General features: G+C 40.6%; 1 protein-coding gene across 1 annotated transcript in view; it reads left to right on the top strand.

Annotated features, from left to right (window-relative positions):
• smad3a (SMAD family member 3a) overlaps nucleotides 1–20,687 on the top strand; it is a 41,663-nt gene that overhangs the window by 4,061 nt on the left and 16,915 nt on the right. The gene's annotated exons all lie outside the window — the stretch shown is intronic.

Genomic DNA, 20,687 nt, shown 5'->3' on the forward strand with positions numbered 1-20,687 from the left:
TGGGCATCTTCTGACACCCCTACCAATGTAAATAAAACAACAACAAAAAAAACGCTACAATGAGGAGAGATTCAAATCAAGCGTGCTGACGTGCTGGCCTGTCGTAACTTCCCCTGACTTGTAAACATACACGGTGTTGATGGTGTGGGACTCCTCACTGTGTCAACGTAGCACTTTAGGCATTTTAGCCCCCAAAAAATCTGGACTGTAAAGGCGTTAAATAGGTGTTTTACCTTACTCAAAACGCTCTCACGCTTTTATGGCATTCACTCACACACTGATATTGACAGTCTAAATAAGTGAGTCATTCACGCACAGATTACTCAACAAGAAGGGTAACTTGGAGGTCAATATCTTGCTCATGGTTACTGAACCGTCGGGGAATGAACCAACAAAGTCACTTTGCCCCCAATTGTTGATCAGCGTGATTATCTCTCACAGTACCGTGCAAAAGCAGCAGCAGCGGTGAACTCCAGAATGCCCCTTAAATTGTTTTAAGTAACATGCAGAGGCTGTAATTTAGATTTAATCACATAGCACGTGTTAGCTAAAACTGAAGAGCACACAGGGCACTCCCAGATTCTTGATTGTCACAAGTGTGCATATCACTACTGGCTCAGGCCAGCAGCATTCACACTTAAGCCTACCCGGAAATTTATACTGTGTTTGCCGTGATCCAGGTTTCATATTTCCCACCACTAATGCAGAGGGGAAGAGGGAGAGCGCATTAAGATGACCCAGGATCAGAACTGGCTGTCAGTGTGGCCTAACAGTGTCCCATTGAGTGAGAGCTGCTGCTTCTATTAATTCTCCTGTGTCCCCGGCATGCTGAGAGCAGCTGCCTGCGTGTTCAGGCCTGTCCATGTTGAGGTCAGCGACTCTGACACTTGAACTTCATGATAAGGCATAAACTACTGCACCAGTGAGCAAGCCGCTACACCTGCTGCTGGAGTAAATACAGCTGTCTTATTGGTATGGGTTTTTTTTTGTAGGGAAAATTATATTTCTAATTGTGTCTAATTTGCATAATTGGTAGGGGTGTCACGAGAGATTTTAACATTACTTTTAAGAAAATTACAATGACCAAAATGTGCAAAATATATGACAATATATTGCAATCTACTAATTTAATTTCTATTACGTTACACTCTTCTGCACTATGTGTGTATGCTACCGGCCCCGCCTCCACCCACCGAGACAAAGAGAATGTATGACTGAGAAGGGGGCTCCGTTCATGCCGTTGTTCTATGGAACAAATGCGCCATGGTGCTGAAAGCAATGCACAGAGTGAACTCTCTTCCTGCCTGTTTGGTGAAGGGAAGCAAGGAAAACAGACATGCATGGCAATGTATTGAGGCCGGCAAAATTATGGAGGTGATTTTCATTTATTGTAATTATTTTATTGATTATCCTCCCAACCCTTGTGCCCGCGAGATCTTGTCAGGTTTTAATCTTGCGAGACCCCTAATAATAATAATATATCATAATGCAATATTTCCTTTAATATGTCATCTTTCAATCTGTACAGTTGTGGAATTGCTGTTTGTAACATGTATTTTCTCACAGGCAATCATACTTGATGTGTAGTTTTTTCCCAGATGGGAAAACTGATTCAAGTTGTGTTGCTTTTTATTTCACCACCACTCACCTTGTTCGTTATGAATATTCCCATACGGGGCCTGTGGCATTTGGCTTTGCAACCTTGCATTGCTTGTCACGATGGTGACTTGCTGCACTGTGTGTGTGTGTGTGTGTGTGTGTGTGTGTGTGTGTGTGTGTGTGTATGGTAGCGGCCCCAGAGACAAAGCGACTGTATGACTGACAAGATGTCTCACTCCGTTGTACTATGGAATGCCGTTGTTCTATGAAGCGTCTATGTGCTGAACCAATGCACAGAGTGAACTCTTTTCCTGCCTGTTTGGAGGTGAGAGATGAGTAAAACAGACACACATGCACAGGACAATATATGGAGGCAGGCAAAATTGTCCACTTCATTTTAATTTACAGCATCATGTGATTCATGTATTTATTTATTATCGAGAGACAGTTTTTTTCTGGTCACATTTTAATCTCGCGAGATCTTGTGACACTAGAGCTTGTGACACCCCTCATAATTGGCCAGGACGCAAAATTCAGTGTACAGAACTCGTGTGGACAGAACAGGAAGTTATTGACTTCCGGTTTTTGGTTTCATTTCTGCAGCAGTGGATGTGCGTGTTTTCACAGGCAATTAAAAAAAAAACATTCGTTTTGCTTCCTGGGCCTCATGTAAGTGTGCAGTGATTTTAAAAGTAACAACACGTCATTGGACATCTAATATCTCACTATCTGCAGGGGAGTTCCCGGCATGCCTTGTGGGCACTTTGTTAATAACAGTTCTAGTTGGGTGTTTGTTGTTAGCGCTTAGTAGTTGTTACCCACGTAGGATGATAGTTCATCGTTGTTGTGTGTTAATGTAGCTGTTACGTGTTGTGCTGTTGATTATTTGGTTCGCACCGTGAATAAGTTGTTGTTGTAACAACAAGCCATTTTGACATGCCTATGATAGGGCGCTTTGAAAGGCGTTTTATTTTTCTCCAAATTCCGTTTTTTTCCATTTTAATTGTTTAAATTACCTTTTTTTTTTTTACACTTATTTTACCAGCAAAGAGTGTGTACTTTTGCGACAAAAGAGTGGTCCGCTGGGAAAATAGTGCCAAATCTAAAAGACAGCACCACAAATAAATGTGTATGGGAAACCCTGTATTTTGATGAAGCATGACCAGTAGCAGTGTACAGATGAGTGAAGACTTCATGCGTCACCATTTTTAACAAGTGTATAAATCAATTAATCACTGCTAATAATATGGTGTTGAATGACCGAGGTCTCACTCCTGTCATCGCACATCTGAACTCACTCCACAGTATGGGAACTGTAATTTTACCGCCTTTACGTGTACACAGCAAACTTAACTCAAAGCACAAAAGGTCCAACTATAAACCAGTGTGGGAGGTGTCTGTGCAGCCTCCCATTTGTCAATCCCATAATGCATTGTGGCTGGATCTGCCCGGCAGGACACTCTTCCATGCTTGGCTTCTGCTTGGCTACATCTTCTTGATTTTCCAGGTTGGAAAACCATTTCTGGTGCAACACTATTGTTCAATTAATGGTAGAGTGGAGTTAAGTATCTTAGAAAGACAGTGTAGTGTATACAGTATCTTGAAAATGTCATTTGTTTGACATCTGGTGTTACCTGTGATGTTTTTACCAAACGTGAAATATGTCTCCATTTGTCCAAATGTGGAAAGCAAGCAAGTCTTTGCAGCTGCCAAACACTGCGTTAGACACTTTGTGTATTCCCTTGCAGACAAGGACATCCATTCACTAGAGTTCAATATATTAGGGAGGCGCTCCTCTGTAACTCAGTTTTAATGTGATTACAACACTCTTGCAGTTAATTGTTGTTGGTCACCAGGGTTGCACACATCTCAAGAGGAACTTCAGTCCGCTCCTTTTTACAGATACTTGGCTGAATGTTTTGAGGTGGTTGCTTGGCAACTCGACATTTCAGTGTCCTCCGTGGATTTTCTATAGGATTAAGGTCCTGGAGACTGGCATGGCCACTCCAGAATCGTAATGTGCTTCTTTTTGAGGGTCTGTATATTTACTTTCTTGAGCAGGGGGAGGTTGTAAGCACTGGAGGATCACAAACCATTAAAGCAAAGTGTGTTACCAGTATATTTCATCGTGACTTTGGTCCCAGCTCCCTTGTGCTCATTAACCCATGGACTGCCAGCCATGTTCATGTAGCTCCCGCGAAAAAAAGCAAAAGACGTCAATAGACATCTTTGGCAGTCAACGTTACTTTTTGAAAAGACGTCAATTCTGGGTGGATCCCTCACCTTTCTAAGAATCATCCTTACACCGTGAGGTGAGATCTTGCATGGAGTTTGACTGTTATCCTGCATCATTTTAGAAGGATTGTGCCAGAAGTGGTCTCTATTGCACCAAGCTTCTTGCTGAAGTTTCAATAACCCCAAAATATGTTGTTTTAAAAGTCTAAATCTTGCATGTGGGAATTGCTATATTTACTCATACAGTCGTCCCTCGTTTATTGCGGTAAATTGGTTGCAGACCCGACCTGACGGTCAAATGAATTTCTGCGATATAGGGTTCAGTGTTAATAAATTGAATATTTTCATTGACAGAGCACAGAAAACGTGTTTATGACTTTGTAAATAAGTTTTTTAACATTATTAGAGCCCTGTAGACATGAAATAACACACTTATAGTCACCTTTACCCTCCAATTATTTATTGTTTACACCACATTGCAATGCTTATCCTGCAGGGACTCGAGACAGCCGCTAGCTGGCAAGCTAACAAGCTAGCAATCTAACCAGTTAGCTTTGAATTTATTTCTTCAAAACTTAAGAAGCCAAAAAATTACCACTTCTACACGGGATGAGAGGAGACATTTTTTTCACTCTGTCATGTCGGACATGCCATGGCTGACTTCATGACTTCATGCAGTGTTAAGGTAATGCAATGTAATATAAGCTAATGTCTCAATGTTCTGTGTCATTACTGCTGTCTAGTGACCAGAATACTACATATCACTAATAATAAACCATAGTCTGCCACGAAACAGTAGAACTGGGCCTCGTTTGAATTTGAGCGATTCTGTTTGAGATTCCGATTCCTCGCTTTGATTCCGGTTCCTAATGATTCTCAATCCGGAGGCTTTTAAAAGGCAGCGTCATACAAGTTTGCATGGTTTAAATGAGGATGCTAACCAGAATTACTTTGTCTGAACTTCCCGTTGAATTGTTTAATGATATGAACTTTATTATTAATTTCTTACAGGGCTATTTTCAATCAGTATATAAATATCAAAGCATTCAACTAGAATATAAACGTTATAAAGTTTCTTTTTACAGGAGTACACGTTCATGAAAGATGTTTACTTTTAAAAAGTAGTATACTTTGTTTACTGCCTCAGTGTTGGTGTCAGCTATTTTTTATGAAACCCTTATTTTGTGAACACAGGTAAACAGGAAGTGCGTTGTGTCCGTTGAGAAGGTCCCTTGACTGTTGCTAACACAGACGTACTGTGCAAATGATAAACTTGCCTAGCCGTAGCTCCCGTCTATAGTTACACCGAACTTCCACAACAGAGAGCATCCTGAAACCCTGGGTTACATTGGCATGAGACAGATGTCATTTATTTTTTGACTTCCCTGATTCTGACTGCTTACAAGAAGTCTGACGTAGCGCATCAAAGACAAGGTACTCTGTTATTTTGACATCATAAATGTATGAACATTAATCATGTTGATCATGCACCTTTGCATATACTGTATATCATTGTGTTGCCAGTGTTGCACTGAGCCGACTGCTCTTTTTTATGAAGTAAAGCCAAACTCTTTAGCCACTTCTTCGCTGGTGCTCGCGTCTTCTTCATTGGTGTTTGCGGCTGTTTCTTACTGTCGGCGAAGTGGGCATCGAATCTAGGGATCAAAATTAAAAACGTTGAAACGATCCTGGGAGAATCGGAATGTTAGTCCCGATTCCCATCGATGCTTGAGACTTGATGCCCAACCACATACAGTGATCATTTAGGAATTCATTCATTTCTGAAAACCCGCGATATAGCGAGGGAGCGATAATCAAAGCATGATATTGTGAGGGATGACTGTGTAGTGGCGTTGATGTTTCCCGGGTAGTGATCCTTTTGCTCTGACAAGTGTTAGACACAGAAGGCACAAGGTGGAGGACTTTACTGTTGGCGTCAGTCTGCCATTTCACTATTATATGTTACTAAATTTTACACACTGCCCTTTAATTCCCATCCTTAAATTGAAAGTAACAGTGTTTTACTGTCTTGGGTTTGGTCTATCACCTAGGCAAGGCTGCAGCTCTGCTTGCCCCTTAGGTCAGTGTGGTTTGACAAGGAGTGGTCATTTTCTGAAGCTCAATAAACACGAAGTGCCTGATTATAAGACCTCTGTCCACATTCAGGCCTGAGTCAGTCAACTAGTATGGTGATGTTATTGTAATGACTTACCCTCAGTCCTATTTCTCTCCCTGTTTCCACTTAGTTTTCTGTTCCCATGAACAAACAAGGCCTCCTCACAAACTCTTAAAATGACTCAAACGAAATGTTTTAAATGTTTAACTTGAATCCATGCAGATATTTTGCACTGATTTGTATCCTTCACAGATAGTCATGTTTTGCTTTCCAAAACATTTCTGTTCATCTGCGTGATTAAAGTATTTATAAACAGCCATTGTATTTGTTCACAGGTTATTTTTTTATGTGGTAGCACAATTTGCCCAACAGACACAAACTGGGTCACATTGGTGTGTGGATCTTTTAAGACTCCATCCATGCTTTCAACATATGAAAGACATATGACATGTATGGAAACTGGGACATCTGAGCTTTTTGTGTACGTTGATGTTGATGCATTGTTGTTCACCATATATTAAAAAAAAAAAGATGTAAAGCAGTCTAAAAATAGCCTGTGGACGTATTTTACCACATGGTGCAAGGACTTCTTGTTGAGTGGCGTTGGAAACAAATTGTTTTCTAAAATCATACCTTAATTACATACAGTACAGTGGAGACCTGGTTTTCATCTGCCTTGGTTTTCGTAGGATTTGATTTTTGACGAAAATGATCACTGTTTTTCTACACGGTCTCTGTTATCGTACGGCCAACGTTGCCCAAACAAAGCATCCGCGCGTTGGTGACTCTCTGTGAAGAATGCATAGTGGTTGTTTTCGAGTCTAGTGGAGCCACTGAATCTTTTTATCATCCTTTTTTTACTTGTATGTGGTGGGTGTGTGTTTGTGTGCGTGTGTGTGTGTGTTAGTTACAGTATTTGTTCATAAGAATGCACACAGAAGGATGATCAACTCTGTTTGTGCCTCCTTTCTTAAGCATATTGGACACAGCACTGTGCCCTTGTGCTGATGAGGCGTTCAAACACATTGTGTGTTTCTGAGTATTATGTGTGGTGTTTTTTTATTACAGCTGCAAAATAACCCATCATGACACAAAATAAATTTGCAAGAGCCAGAACTTTGATAGAAAACTTTGAAGAAAAAACTTTGATTGATAAAAATGAATTAAGTTTTTGTACGTTTCGGTTTTTGTCAGACCTTTTGGAAACCTAGGTTCCTCATTTATCGCAGTGAATAGGTTCCGCAATAAGTGAATTTCCACAAAATGAGATTCAATATTGATAAATTGAACATTTTTGTAGTTAGAGCGTATAAAACCTTTTTATGACTTTGGAAACACGTTCTTTTTTTTTACCATCATTAGAGAGCTATAGACATGAAAAATCACCCCTATAGTCACCTTTACACTCCTATTATTCTTTGTTTACACCACATTGCGCAAGACTAATGCACAGGCGACAGGATCACTGCAGGGACATAACAGACGGCCGCCACTCATAGCATATTGCAAGCTACCGAGCTAACTAGTTAGCCTCCAATTTATTTGTACTAAACTTAAGAAAAATTTTCAAACAGATTGGGGAAGAAGGACAAAATTAGAAACTAAAATGTACCACTTCCACATGCAATGTGAGGAGAACTTTTTTTCACTCTATCATGTCGGACCTGCCATGGCTGACTACATGCAGTGTTAAGGTAATGTAATGTAAAATAATGTCTCATCAATGTAACATTACTGACGCCTAGTGACCAGGATGCTACATATAACTTTCAATATTTTTTGACTAATAATGGGCAGTAGACAACCATGAAACATTGATAATTTATTAATTAATTTTTGAAATGCTGCGAGGGAGTAATGTTAGAACCACAATGCACCAAGGTTCCACTGCACTAAAATGATGTTTTAAGCCTGGGTGGCCGCTAAACTTGATGTAAAAGTGACATAAACCATCTGGAAACACAAGTAGCAAAGTAAATTGAAGGATCCTTGTGTGTTAATGGAATGGTTGCGTCTCTTCACTGAGCTAGAAGGGTAGTTTGTTGCCCTGTACCTGCCTCAGCTCTCTCTGGATTTGGGCCAACTACATAATGTGCTTACACTGGACCATTTGCTCAATCATGTAGAACATAGTAGTAGAGCTCAATAAATACATCATTAACATCATTGTCTGTTGCAACACAGACAATACCGGTTGGACGGCAACAATTATTTCAACAGTATGTGAAAAGTGCGCCTTGGGTGTTAAACTTCACAAACTCCTACATTGCGGAATTCACACACAGACCACGTCCTACCTCAGATACTACCTCAAAGCAGAGTCACACATTTTGTGTCGACAGCAACTGAAATCTTCTTAACACGATCAACACTACCATAAATGACTTAAACCTAAACCTAACCCTTAACAATGCACAAAAAAAACATCATGGTGCAAAATAGAATTGCAAGTGCCAGAACTTTGATCAACAAAAAATGTGATTGATACAAATTAATTCTGTTTTTGTGCATTTCGTTTTTGTCAGACCTTTTGGAACTGATTAACGACACAAACCGAGGTTCGACTGTACAGTCGTCCCTCGTTTATCGCGGCTAAGTAAATTTCCATGAAACCAGATTCAATATTAATAAACTGAATATATTCGTAGTTAGAGCATCGAAAACCTGTTTGTGACTTTATTAGAGCGCTATAGACATGCCATATGCTTGTGACTCGTGAGGCTGTTGGGTAAGAGTTAGGGTAACCGTAACCCTAAACAACGTACAAAAATTAGTTTTTTCCAATGATATACATAACCAGAGAGCAATCTTGTCATATAGATCTAGTCGTATTTGCACATAGACAGAAAGAGGTTAATACAGCAAAATAACCACAACAGGTGTAAATTCCTGATTTGAAACTAACTACATATCACATTGACTTTTGCGTTTTCACTGACTGATCTTTATGTAAGACATACTATGCATGGTTGCGTTCGAAGGTCTTACGCTCTCATTCTCTTCCATACTACGCGTAGCTGTTTGTCAATCCACATACCCAAGTCAGCCGAGATGGCATGGTGTGAATGTGAGTGACAGTGAAGTCACTGAAGTCAATAAGATTTAGAGTGTGGTTGTACGGTCTGCTCTAATAATAAGTTAATAAGAGTTGCTACAAGTATTTGTTTGATATTTGTCCGTCTAATCAGCCTGTCACTGAGTCTGTTGGCTTGGAGCAATTCTCTTTGAGACGACCAGGGCCTCCAGGAAGGTGTGGGCTGCTGTTTGGTTTGTGGTTTCCACAAGGAGTGAGGGGTTGGGGGCAGGGGGGTTTAAGGAGACAGCTCAGCCTCGACTTTGCCCTTGCTGCGTGTCCAGCTATCAGCGAGGGTGTGTGCACACACACAGACACGTTCTCTAGACAACAAACCTGCCTTTGTGTTCCACTGGGTGCTGATCTACCACTGAGCGTATGTGGGGAAACAACTTGACATGATGCACAATGGTTTTTGAAAAGACAGTAAGGAACTGCTTCAAAGACAAAGGCACAAGTGAGTCCTAAGCTTGGGACCAGTTAAGGGAGGGTGCAAATAGCTTTGCCAATGTTGTAGAAGACGAGTAGCATCCATCATACTGTCTGAAATAACCTTGAATCTTCTTTTGAGTTGATGTTTCTCTGACCAATAAAAGTTGCTTTCAGACATGAGCAATATTTTAAACTTCTGGCATCTTCCAACAAATAGAAGTAGTCTTTGCTCAACATTCATAAGATACAGTAACTACTGTGTGGTAAAACGTGCGTCTAAAGAAGTGCATAATTGCCCAGCAGTCGACGGCATTCCTGCTCAATAACAAGCCGAAACTGTCATTCAAAACCGAAAGCACTGCCGTCACAGCTACTTAGCTTACAAACTAAGCAACTTACAGAGCCGTGTCCAAATCACCCACGTGTTTCCTCTTCAAGTGGCCAGATATTGAGGTGCATCAGTGATATGAAAGTGTCAAACTACAATTTTCCCCAAATACTATTGGGAAAGAGTCGGATGCCTCACTCGCTCGTCTATTTCAGACACAAGCACCAGTTACTGACATTAATGAAGCCCAGTTGATTTTTTTTTTTTTAATGAAATAATTGAATCACACATTATTATTAGCTACAGTATGTAGTCAATCCCAATTATGTTGGTTTTGGGAGTGGAAATGTCATTCAAGTAACTGAATGTCTTACACAGATGGTGGCTGATATGTCTTTGTCAATTGTGTGTATTTCCTGCTTATGAAATGGCCTGCAGACCCGGCTGACATGTCTTGGGTCCTAACTTATTAATGTCTTACATCTGGAATATTTCAATCATTATAAATGTTTATTTCCTAAGACACAGGCAAGTCGGGCCATCAACTAGCAAGAACCTCAGAGCTCAGACTTTCTATCTGGCAGGTTTTAAAAGCAAACTCATTTATGTAACTTGTTTTTGTGGAGGGAAAAAGTCGTGCCATTTAATATTATATGGCAGCATTTCCTGACTGTGTAAAAAAACCCATAATTGAATCAGTGTTAAGTGTTGTCGGTGTCACTAATCGTATTAGTAGTCTACAGGAAACATCATAAATTAAGGCATGTCTACTGAATGCCCTGTTCTTACCCGCAGCACCTTTTGGGTTATTTTTAGTCACTTAGAGTATAGTAATTGTTGTTGATTAGTTGTTTTTGGATGTCAAGATGCCAGTGGTATCATTCTCATTGAATTCCAGGGGGAAAAAAAGGGTATAAAGTTTACTAATCTTGACTTTTGAGTACATTCCTTCAGTGGTGCAATTGAACCATAGGAAGTTATTCCACACGCACACACACACACACACACACACACACACACACACACACACTTCCCACTCTCTCTGGAAAAGCTATTAGATGTTTCTTTTCCTTTTGAAGGGGCTGTTGATGGAAAAGAACCAATAATTGGGTGGGAGAGAAAAGTAAAAGCCAGCTTAACTGTCTCCCACAGGTGATATCATTTGGTCGGTGCTGGACCAATGAAGGGGGGGCGAATGTGACATATGAAACCCCAGACGTACACTACCAGGCCAGCCTGGGGAAAGTCTAGTGAATGTGTACAATTCCTCACAGCAATGAATTGTTATCCACAGACAAAAAAGAACTTCAACATCACACAATTATACTGCTGCCCCCGCGACCGCACCCGGTTAAACCCCTGAAGACTAGGACCTTCAAGGAATGGAGTACAGCATCTTGCTACAGAACCAAAAAAACGTGACTGGTTGGCTTTTTGTCATGTTGTTGAAGGCCATCAGGGCTCTGCTAAGTGCTACTGGACGTCAACTCAGTTATTAGTGGCCTGAGAAACTGGTCACTGACTGGAAAGGCACAAAGGCCTTTGCATCTCGACAACCCCCCTTCCTATCCTCGACGCCGCCTCCCCTCACTCAGTGCAGGGACAGAGGCAGGCCACAGTCGGGACAGCGAGACAGACGGAATAGAGGGGAAGAGGGGCGGGGGTCAGGAGGCCCAGACACTCTGAGCTGCCCTGAGCTGTTGAGACACCCTGCCAGGCCCTTTGTCCGGCAGCACCCTCCTTTCTTTATCCATCGCCCACTCGGTCCTTCCCCCCTCCTCTTAATTTTTACATGCACACATGCAGGAACATCCCATCGCACCACGATTTTAAAAGATGACTTAAATGGAAACGCCTTTACCAGCCACAAACCAAGCAGACTTTGTCCTACGCTGTTTAGTATATATTACCAAATATGAAGTTTCAACAAAAGATGTGATGGGTGGGTGAATGTATTGTTTTGGGACAGTATTAACCTTAACGCACAGTGTTTGTGTCTCAGAGTAAGCGGGCTTGCCTCGGAGTGTTTGTTTTGCCCCCCACATCCAAAGTCTGTGAGACTCAATCCGCTCTGTCTGAGCCGGCCCCTTGTGACTATGGGACATCACACCGGGTTGCACAGAAACACACAAACAAAATATTCTATCCCCCCCGCTTCACATTCGCTCACAAAGTGGATAATACACCTTCTTTTCGGAATGTTACCGTGACATGTTTACCCAATTTGAAGAGATAATTCCCTTCATGTTATTTATGCCAGACCACAGTCACACATTTGTGTTTGCAAGAACAGATTGCAATCTCAATTATTCACACAAAGGCACACACTGATTGAGTTCAAATCAGTCAGAGCCTCAGGCCACAATGCATCGTCTTGTTTTGACAGTTGACCCTGTGGGGAAAATCGATACAAGTGGATGCCTTTCATTTTTTTAACCTCAACTTTCTTTTGACGTCCTTTTTAAAGATACATGTGTGTTTTGATTCTCTATTAAATGCGTGGCGGCGCAGCAAGTCTGAAACTAAAAATCGATTTTCTAACTGCAGTATTCTCCAAAAGTGCAGAGGATTTCATGTTGTTCAAACTTTGGTCCGTTTTGCTCAGTGATCTTGTTGACCAATTTGAAAGTCTGCTGCCGTGCATTCTTGGAAGCCCACAACTTCTGTTCACCTTTGAGACACAAACACAGGGATGCGCAGCCCTGCAAGGAATTTGGGCTCCCCCATTAGCCTCCCGATTGAAAACAACGCTGTGTGTTTTGCAGCTTGAGGTTGTTTAGACAGGGCTACCGCTCCTTCCGCTCAGCAGCCGGCTAGGGTGTGAAAGTGGTGCAGTTTTTACTGCAGGAGAGGTGTTTCTCATCAGTGTCGTAAATGTCCTCACTGAAGTGACTCATTGGAATGAGAGGCACATAATTTGTGTCTGGACCTGTCTGTCTTTCAGGGTTTCATGTTTCACAGTGTTCAAGAACTGCCTGTACAATGAGTTAGAATATACAATATAAATACTTTTGTGGCGCTTTCTAACCCTAGTGTGGTGCAGTGTTATTATAAATGCTACTCTGAAGTGTACACGCACTACATTTTTAGGAAATACTGGCACTCACACCCTTATAAAGTGCTGTACAGTCATCCCTCACTCCATCGCAGTTCGAACATCGCTCCCCCACACTATCCTGGTTTAAAAATATTTATATAATAAATGGTCGCTGTTTCGTAGGTTGACTATGGCCTGTTATTAGTAAAAAAAAAAAAAAAACATTTTAAGCAAATGCTACGTATTCTTGGCCTAAATAAAATTTCCAAGCATACAAATGTTCCAAATGAACTAAAACACAAATGCAATATGAGACGTTGATGAACTGGACTATGCTGGCCACTAGGTGTCACTAGTAACATGCACCAGACTTGATCACCAATGACGGGCTTTTATTATTTTACAATTATTTATCTGCCAACAGGCACAATAATAATAATTATAATAATAGTACATTTATTGAAACACGCACGAGCACTTATGTCTTAAATGGCTTACTTTCTCGGATTGTATCTACTATACCGGGTAATAGGAGTGTAAAGGGGACTATAGGGGTGTTATTTCATGTATACAGCCCTGAAGAGCCATGAAGGCATGAAATATCACCCCAACAGTCACTTTTACATTCCTACTACTATTCTTTGTTTACATCACATTGCGACGGCTACGGGATTATTGCAGGGACATAAGAGACGGCTGCCGCTAGCATAGGAAGCTACCGAGCTATCTAGTTAGCCTCTTCAATTTACTTATTCTAAACTTAAAGTGTTTCAAGCGGAGTGGGGAGGGACAAAAAACTCCAAAACGTACCACTTCCACACAGAATGAGGGCAGAACCTTTTTTCCAGTCAATCTCAGCCTTGGCATGTCGGCTCAGTTCTGCTGGCTCAGTAGCCAGTCTCCATGCGGTGTGAAAGGTAATGTAATCTAAGGTCATGTCTCATTACATTACTGATGACTAATGACTGTTGACTAATAATAGGCCATAGTCAACCATGAAACTGTGCCATTAATTATTTTTTTTTTAAGCACACTTTAGCGAGGGACGACTGCATTCATTGTTTTCAACAGGACTGCAATCTATGGGGTGGTGATGGTGGTGTGTTGCGGCGGGCGTAACGACAGAATTGTCAAATTTGCACGATTAGCAAAAAGTGAGTAAAAAAAAAACACAAAAAGCAAAACGAATATGTTTCGAACTACAAATGACCTTGTCGCTTGGTTTTGTCATTGTTTTTTTAAACGTCACAAACAAGATGGAGCCACCTGTGAGTGCTTTTAAAATGGGGGAGGCGCCCACAGCAGCACTTGCTACTTGTTGAAGATTTGTCGCCAGTTGCTTTTTTAGGTAGCGCCAAATCTGTTTGTGGTGGTCCAAATGTATTTGTGGTGGGCCGCCACAAATAAATGAACGTATGTGAAACTGGTATTGGTATGATTAGTGTGACTTCTGTCACACCATCTCTTTACATTGAGCATGTCTTCAGAGATACACATGTATAGAGAATGAGGCAAACTAAGACGGCGAGCGGCCGCATTACTTCGTGCATGTCTGTGTGAGCCCACGCAGAGTCGAGTCCCAGCAGACACCCTCGCAGCAGCGGGGACATAAGACACATACCACACAGATCACATCATTTCACACATCTACTCTCAACAAGGGCTGGTCTTACTTGTTTGCGTCCAAATGGACTAAGGGAACACCCGAACAATAAAATGTTTCCTACATAAAGACCCGTTTTATAATATTTATAAATATTTTCACAGGTTAATCATTATAGTAAATGTTTTTTTTCCATTCACCGTTCGCCTTGCTAATGCTTTTTCCATGTTTCTCTCACAAAAGTTTTAGGCAATTCATCAAGAGACTTTTAAGCTGTTTTTTGCATCACTTGAGCTTTCACAATGGACATGTTATTTATGTCGCAAGTGTGGCTTACCCAGTATATCTTCTACCTTTTTACTACTCAGAAGATGATTATTCCTCCAAGTCCACCTTAACGAGAAACAGTACTCTTTTGAGGACAACAATGTACACATTCTGGACAGAGAAAGAGGAGTGAGGGACGCAATCTATGTTAAGTTTGAGAAGCCGTCTCTGAACAGAGGGGGAGGTGTGCGACACCACCATTCTCCCACATACAATGCTGTCCTTTCATCCCTTCTTAAAAGATTCAGTCTTCTATCCTCTAACAAATAATCAAGGCACAAATAGCTTGGTTCAGGTGAGTCGATGACCATCATTACATCGGAAAACGAAGGTGATAACATTCAAACGACCATCAGTGATGGGAGAGGCCTCACTCTTTTGTATCCCAACGACCGTCATTTGACACCACAAACGGGCGAAACCATTCCCGTCTGGACATGCCTCCTCCTTGAGAGGATAAATACACTGGATCTGGCACCATGTTCTCAAACTGCAGCTGTCTGGTGTTTGTCCCACCTAGTCTTTGAGCATGAACTGATGAAGCCTGCTCGAATGAGAGGAGAAACGTCTTCTAAGACAACCAGAACAGTCTTGCATCCATTCAATGCACTGAGTATACAATGACCATAACTATTACGGGTGTCACAAGATCTCCCAAAATGAAAACGCGACAAGATTTCTCGTTCAGAAAAAAAATGTCTCACGGGCACTAGTCCTAAATTAATACATCAATTAGTCACAAAATAAATGAAAATGACATTGATAATTTTGCCAGCCTCAATATATTGCCATATGCTTGTTGTTTTGCCTCCAAACAGGCAGGAAGAGGATTCACTCTGTGCATTCACTCTTTTGCTCCGTAGAACAATGGCATGAACGGAGTGAGCCCTTTTGTCAGTCATACAGTTTCTTTGTCTCGGTGGGTGTAGGCAGTGCCCGTAGCATACACACAGCGTGCAGAAGAGTGTAACATAGTAGAAATTAAACTAGTAGATAGCAATATATTGAATGTATTTTTCATTGTGCTTTTCTTAAAAGTAGTGTTAAAATCTCATTTGGTCTCGGTTTCGTAGACCCAAGCTTATTTGGTCTTGTGAACTTAATGTCTTGTGACACTCCTAATAACTATGCACGTTTCTGTCACTTTTGGATCCTTTGTTATAACAGTACACCCAATGGTAAATGATAGTAAACCAACATTTAAGTTGCAATAAGGAATATCTGTGTATTTTTGCCCTCAGAGTCCCTCTTTCAATTATGTGTACAGTGGAACCACCAAAGTCAAATGTCCCAAAAATTGTACAGTTTGGATTTTAATCAAAATGTACTGGAAAAATATGCCTCGAGTCAAACAAAGCCATTTGCATTTGTGATGACACGCAAATACATCAGCGAGTTGTGTAGCTATTATCAAATGCATAACTTGACAGGACGTAGCTAGAGAAGAAGTCTGATGATGACCATGTATATATTATTATGATATCTTATTATACATTATTATAATTAATAAATGTAATAAATGTTGACAATAATTGAATAAAAACAGTTTGTTTGTCAAGTCAGATTTTTTAATTGTACTTTTCCTAAAATGAATGTTAAAATCTCATCTAGTATCGTTCTTGTGGACCAAATCTCATGTATCGCCTCGTCTCGTGAAGTGGGTGTCTCGTGACGCCCCTAGTAAATAGCATGCACTAAGATCTAAAAGCATAATGGCTCAGGATTATCATGAAAAGGATGAGATACTTGCCAACAAACAGCACATTTTTATACTTGCCATTTTGTAACCGTATTTGTATAGAAAATGTACAGCCATGGTGTTCTTCACAGTGAGTGAAGTCATACTTGCTCAGTGTGCTTTGTAACCCAAGCTTCCCACTTATTTGTTTGGACAAGAGGTCACATATGTGCATGTTAGTGCATGTGAGTCCTGCCCTTTCCTAAAGATATCGTAAGAACACCCAAGCACATGGCGCATGAGACTGTGCAAGGAGCATTTAGACTTTGCTTTCAATAGCCACATTTACAGTTATTGGAGGCCGTGCACCAAACGTTTCATTTTATTTTCAGTTCATTAACCTTTAAATGACAGTGACAGGAAATCCTAAACAGGAGATCCAACCTAAAAAAAATTTTTAAACAGCAAAAATGGAAAAATCAGCACCAATTATCAGCACAAGATAAAGTTGAATATAATAAGCATACAGTTGAAATATTAGAGAAAAAAGATGTCATTTTTTTTCCAAGTCGTAATATCATGAGAAACAAACAAAACAATGAAGAAAAATAATGTAATTTTAAGAGCATGAAGATGATATATATATTTTTCATATTTTTTAAGAAGGGGAACTGGAGGGTGTGTTCCAACTATCATGGGATCACACTTCTCAACCTTCCTTGTAAGGTCTATTCAGAGGTTCTTCAGAGGAGGATCCGATGGATAGTTCAATCTCAGATTCAGGAGGAGCCGTGTGGTTTTCGTCCTGGTTGTGGAACTGTGGACCAACTCTACACTCTCGGCAGGGTCCTTGAGGGTGCAGGGGAGTTTGCCCAACCAGTCTACATGTGTTTTGTGGACTTGGAGAAGGCATTCCACCGTGTTCCTCGAGGAATTCTGTGGGGAGTACTCCGGGAATAATGTATGGGGTACCGGACGACCTAATTCAGGCTGTTTGTTCCTTGTATGACCGGTGTCAGAGTTTGGTTCGCATTGCCGGCGATACAGTAAGTCAGACTCGTTTCCAGTGAGGGTTGGACTCCGCCAGGGCTGCCATTTGTCACCAATTCTGTTCATTACTTTCATGGACAGAATTTCTGGGCGCATCCACGGCGTTGAAGGGTTCCGGTTTGGTGACTGCAGGACATGGTCTCTGCTTTTTGAATGTGATGTGATCCTGCTGACTTCATCAAGCCGTGACTTTCAACTCTCACTGGATCGGTTCGCAGCCGAGTGTGAAGCGGCCGGGATGAGAATCATTACCTCCATGGTTCCTCCCGGAATAGGGGGGAGTGCCATCTCCGGGTCGGGGATGAGATCCTGCCCCAAGTAGAGGAGCTTAAGTACCCCAGGGTCTTGTTCACGAGTGAGGGAAGGAAGGATGGAGCGCGAGATCGACAGGCGAATTGTTGCAGCGTCTGCAGTGATGCGGTTTCTGCATCGGTCTGTTGTGAGGAGGGAACTGAGCCGAAAGGCAAAGTTCTCAATTTACTGGTGGATCTACATTCCTACTCTCACCTATGGTCATGAGCTTTGGTAGTGACCGAAAGGACAAGATGGGCGGGTACAAGCAGCCAAAATGAGTTTTGTCTGTAGGGTGGCTAGGCTCTCCCTTAGAGATAAGGTGAGAAGCACTGTCATACAAGAGAAACTTGGAGTAGAACCGCTGCTCCTCAGCATTGAGAGGAGCCAGATGAGGTGGCTTGGGCATCTGGTCAGGATGCCTTCCGGACACCTCCCTGGGGAGGTGCTCAGGGCGCGTCCAGCCGGTAGGAGGCCTCGGGGAAGACCCAGGACACATTGGAGAGACTATGTCTCTCAACTGGGCTGTGAATGCCTCGGCATCCACCGGGAAGAGCTGGACGAAGTGGCCGGGGAGAGGAAAATCTGGGCCTCCCTGCTTAGGCTGCTGCCCCTGCGACCCGATCTCGGATAAGCGGTAGAAGATGGATGGATGGATGGCCTATTTAAAAAAATAAAATTAAAAAAGTTGTAATATCATGAGAAACAAACAAAACGCTCAACAAAGTTTTACTTTTTGGAAAATTAGGTTGCGTGGAAAAGTTGTAGTGTCACGAGAATAAAGTCCAAATATTATGAGAAGAAAATTTATACACAGAAAGTTGAAATGGTTGGGGCAGGGGAGAGAGAGAGAGCAGCAAAAATGGAAAAACAGCTGTAATTTTATAAAGAATAAAGTGAAAATATTTAGAGAAAAAATTATATTGTAACAAGAAAAAAACGTTGCAATTTTACTAGAATAAAATATATATATATATATATATATATATATATAATGGCATTTTAGTAGCATAGAGTTTAAATATTAAAGAAAATATTTTACTTTTTTTTAAAGTTTGAATATTATCAAGAAAGAAAATAAAGTTATAATTTTTGGACAGTTAAGTTGGGAAAAAGTTAATATTATGGGAATAAAGTCAAAATATCACAGGAATAAAGTCATAATGTAAAGAAGAGAGCATTTACAAGAATAAAGTTGAAATAGTTGGGGGAAAAAAACAGCAAAAATGAAAAAACACCCAAACAAATAATAGATTTTTTCACCTAGTATATGGCAAAGCTGAGATGCAGTTTTTTCTGGAAATATACCGTATATACAGTAACTTCTTAGCATATCTACTGTACATGTGTTGCTTTACATAATATCCAAGCGGCAAAGTTTGTGTTGGTTTAAGGCTACTGAAATGTAAATGTGATGACAATAGGATATGTGAAAAAGGACTTTGATTATGTTGTATAACTGTGTACTCTGATCGAGGCTGTAACGAGCACTGGTGCCGGAGATTGACATGACGGGGGTTGTAGCTGATCATCTTTGAGCACAATGACCCGTGTTTATGCAAGAATTGATCGGTACATCCATCTGTTCTATTTGTTGCTGATTCACTGTCATACTGAGCTGATGTCAAAGGACACATGTCAGTCACAACGGCCACATCCTCGTCTGGCTCAACAAGAAAGCAAAGAGCAGTACTTTAGAAGCTATCATTGACTGCTTCTGCACTTGACACGTGTTCAGTGAATGCATGATGATGAGTATGAGCTCATCATGTACAGTTACAGTGATGAGGCCACCGGGTTTGTTGTTTACAATAACGAGAGAGTGCAGAGGGCAGACCTCCGTCATGGCTGACCTGTGAACCAAACAGAAAGAAAACTGTGTTGCAGTGTGTGTGGTTAGTCTGAAGTAAGCAAACGATACATGGCGCACGAACACTCCAAAGGCCGACCGTTTCAACATACTGTATGCATAATGTCGCAACCTGATGTGCTTTTGTCTTTCTTTTCTGTTGGGTTGAGTTAAAATTTTACCAACTACGATATCTTGAAAAGCTTGTAAACGTTCTGCTCTACACTCCCACACACCAACTCATGTCGATATGATGAGTTATACAGAAAAAACTGCATCTCGGCTTTGTGATGCAGGTAGGAAAGCCTATTTATTAGTATCAACTTCTTTTTTTCTTATTTTTGTGTTTTGTTTTTTTTTCCCCAAATATTTCTTCTTTTTGAATATTCTTTTCATAAAATTAGTGCATTACTCCCATGGTATTATAACTTTTTTCCCCCAAACTATATTTTCAAATTTTTGTTCCATTTGTGTCTCATAATATTACTCATAATATTATTATTAATTTGGTACTTTTTCTTTAATATTTCATCTCCATGCTAATAAAATGACATTTTACCACATAATGACAAGTTTATTCTTGTAAAATTGCGACTTTTTCTCTCATTAGAACCAGACTTATTTCTCTTTAGAGTTAGACTTATTGTGACTTTATTCTTCTAAAATTACAGCAGTTTTTTCCATTTGTGCTGTTGTTTTTTCTTTTAATTTTCCAACTATTTCAACTTTCGTCTTGTAAATTTTCTTGTCGTGATTAAGACTTTATTCCCATAATATTGTGACTTTATTCCTGTAACACAACTTTTAACGCAACCTTAACTAACAACTTTATTCATATTTTGTTTGTTTCTCATAGTATTACAACTGTTTCTAAGAATTTTAATTTTTTCTTTCATATTTCAGCGCCATGCTAATAAAATGACTTATATTATTCCTCATAAAATGACAAGTTTATTCTAACAAAATCGCGACTCTTTCCCTCATTAGAATACAGCTTTTTCTCTTAATAATTTTGCTATATTCTCATAAAATTACAGCTGTTTTTTCCCCCCAAACATTTAAACTTTCA

The sequence above is a fragment of the Dunckerocampus dactyliophorus genome, chromosome 3, assembly GCF_027744805.1.
Source record: "Dunckerocampus dactyliophorus isolate RoL2022-P2 chromosome 3, RoL_Ddac_1.1, whole genome shotgun sequence".
Taxonomy (NCBI): domain Eukaryota; kingdom Metazoa; phylum Chordata; class Actinopteri; order Syngnathiformes; family Syngnathidae; genus Dunckerocampus; species Dunckerocampus dactyliophorus.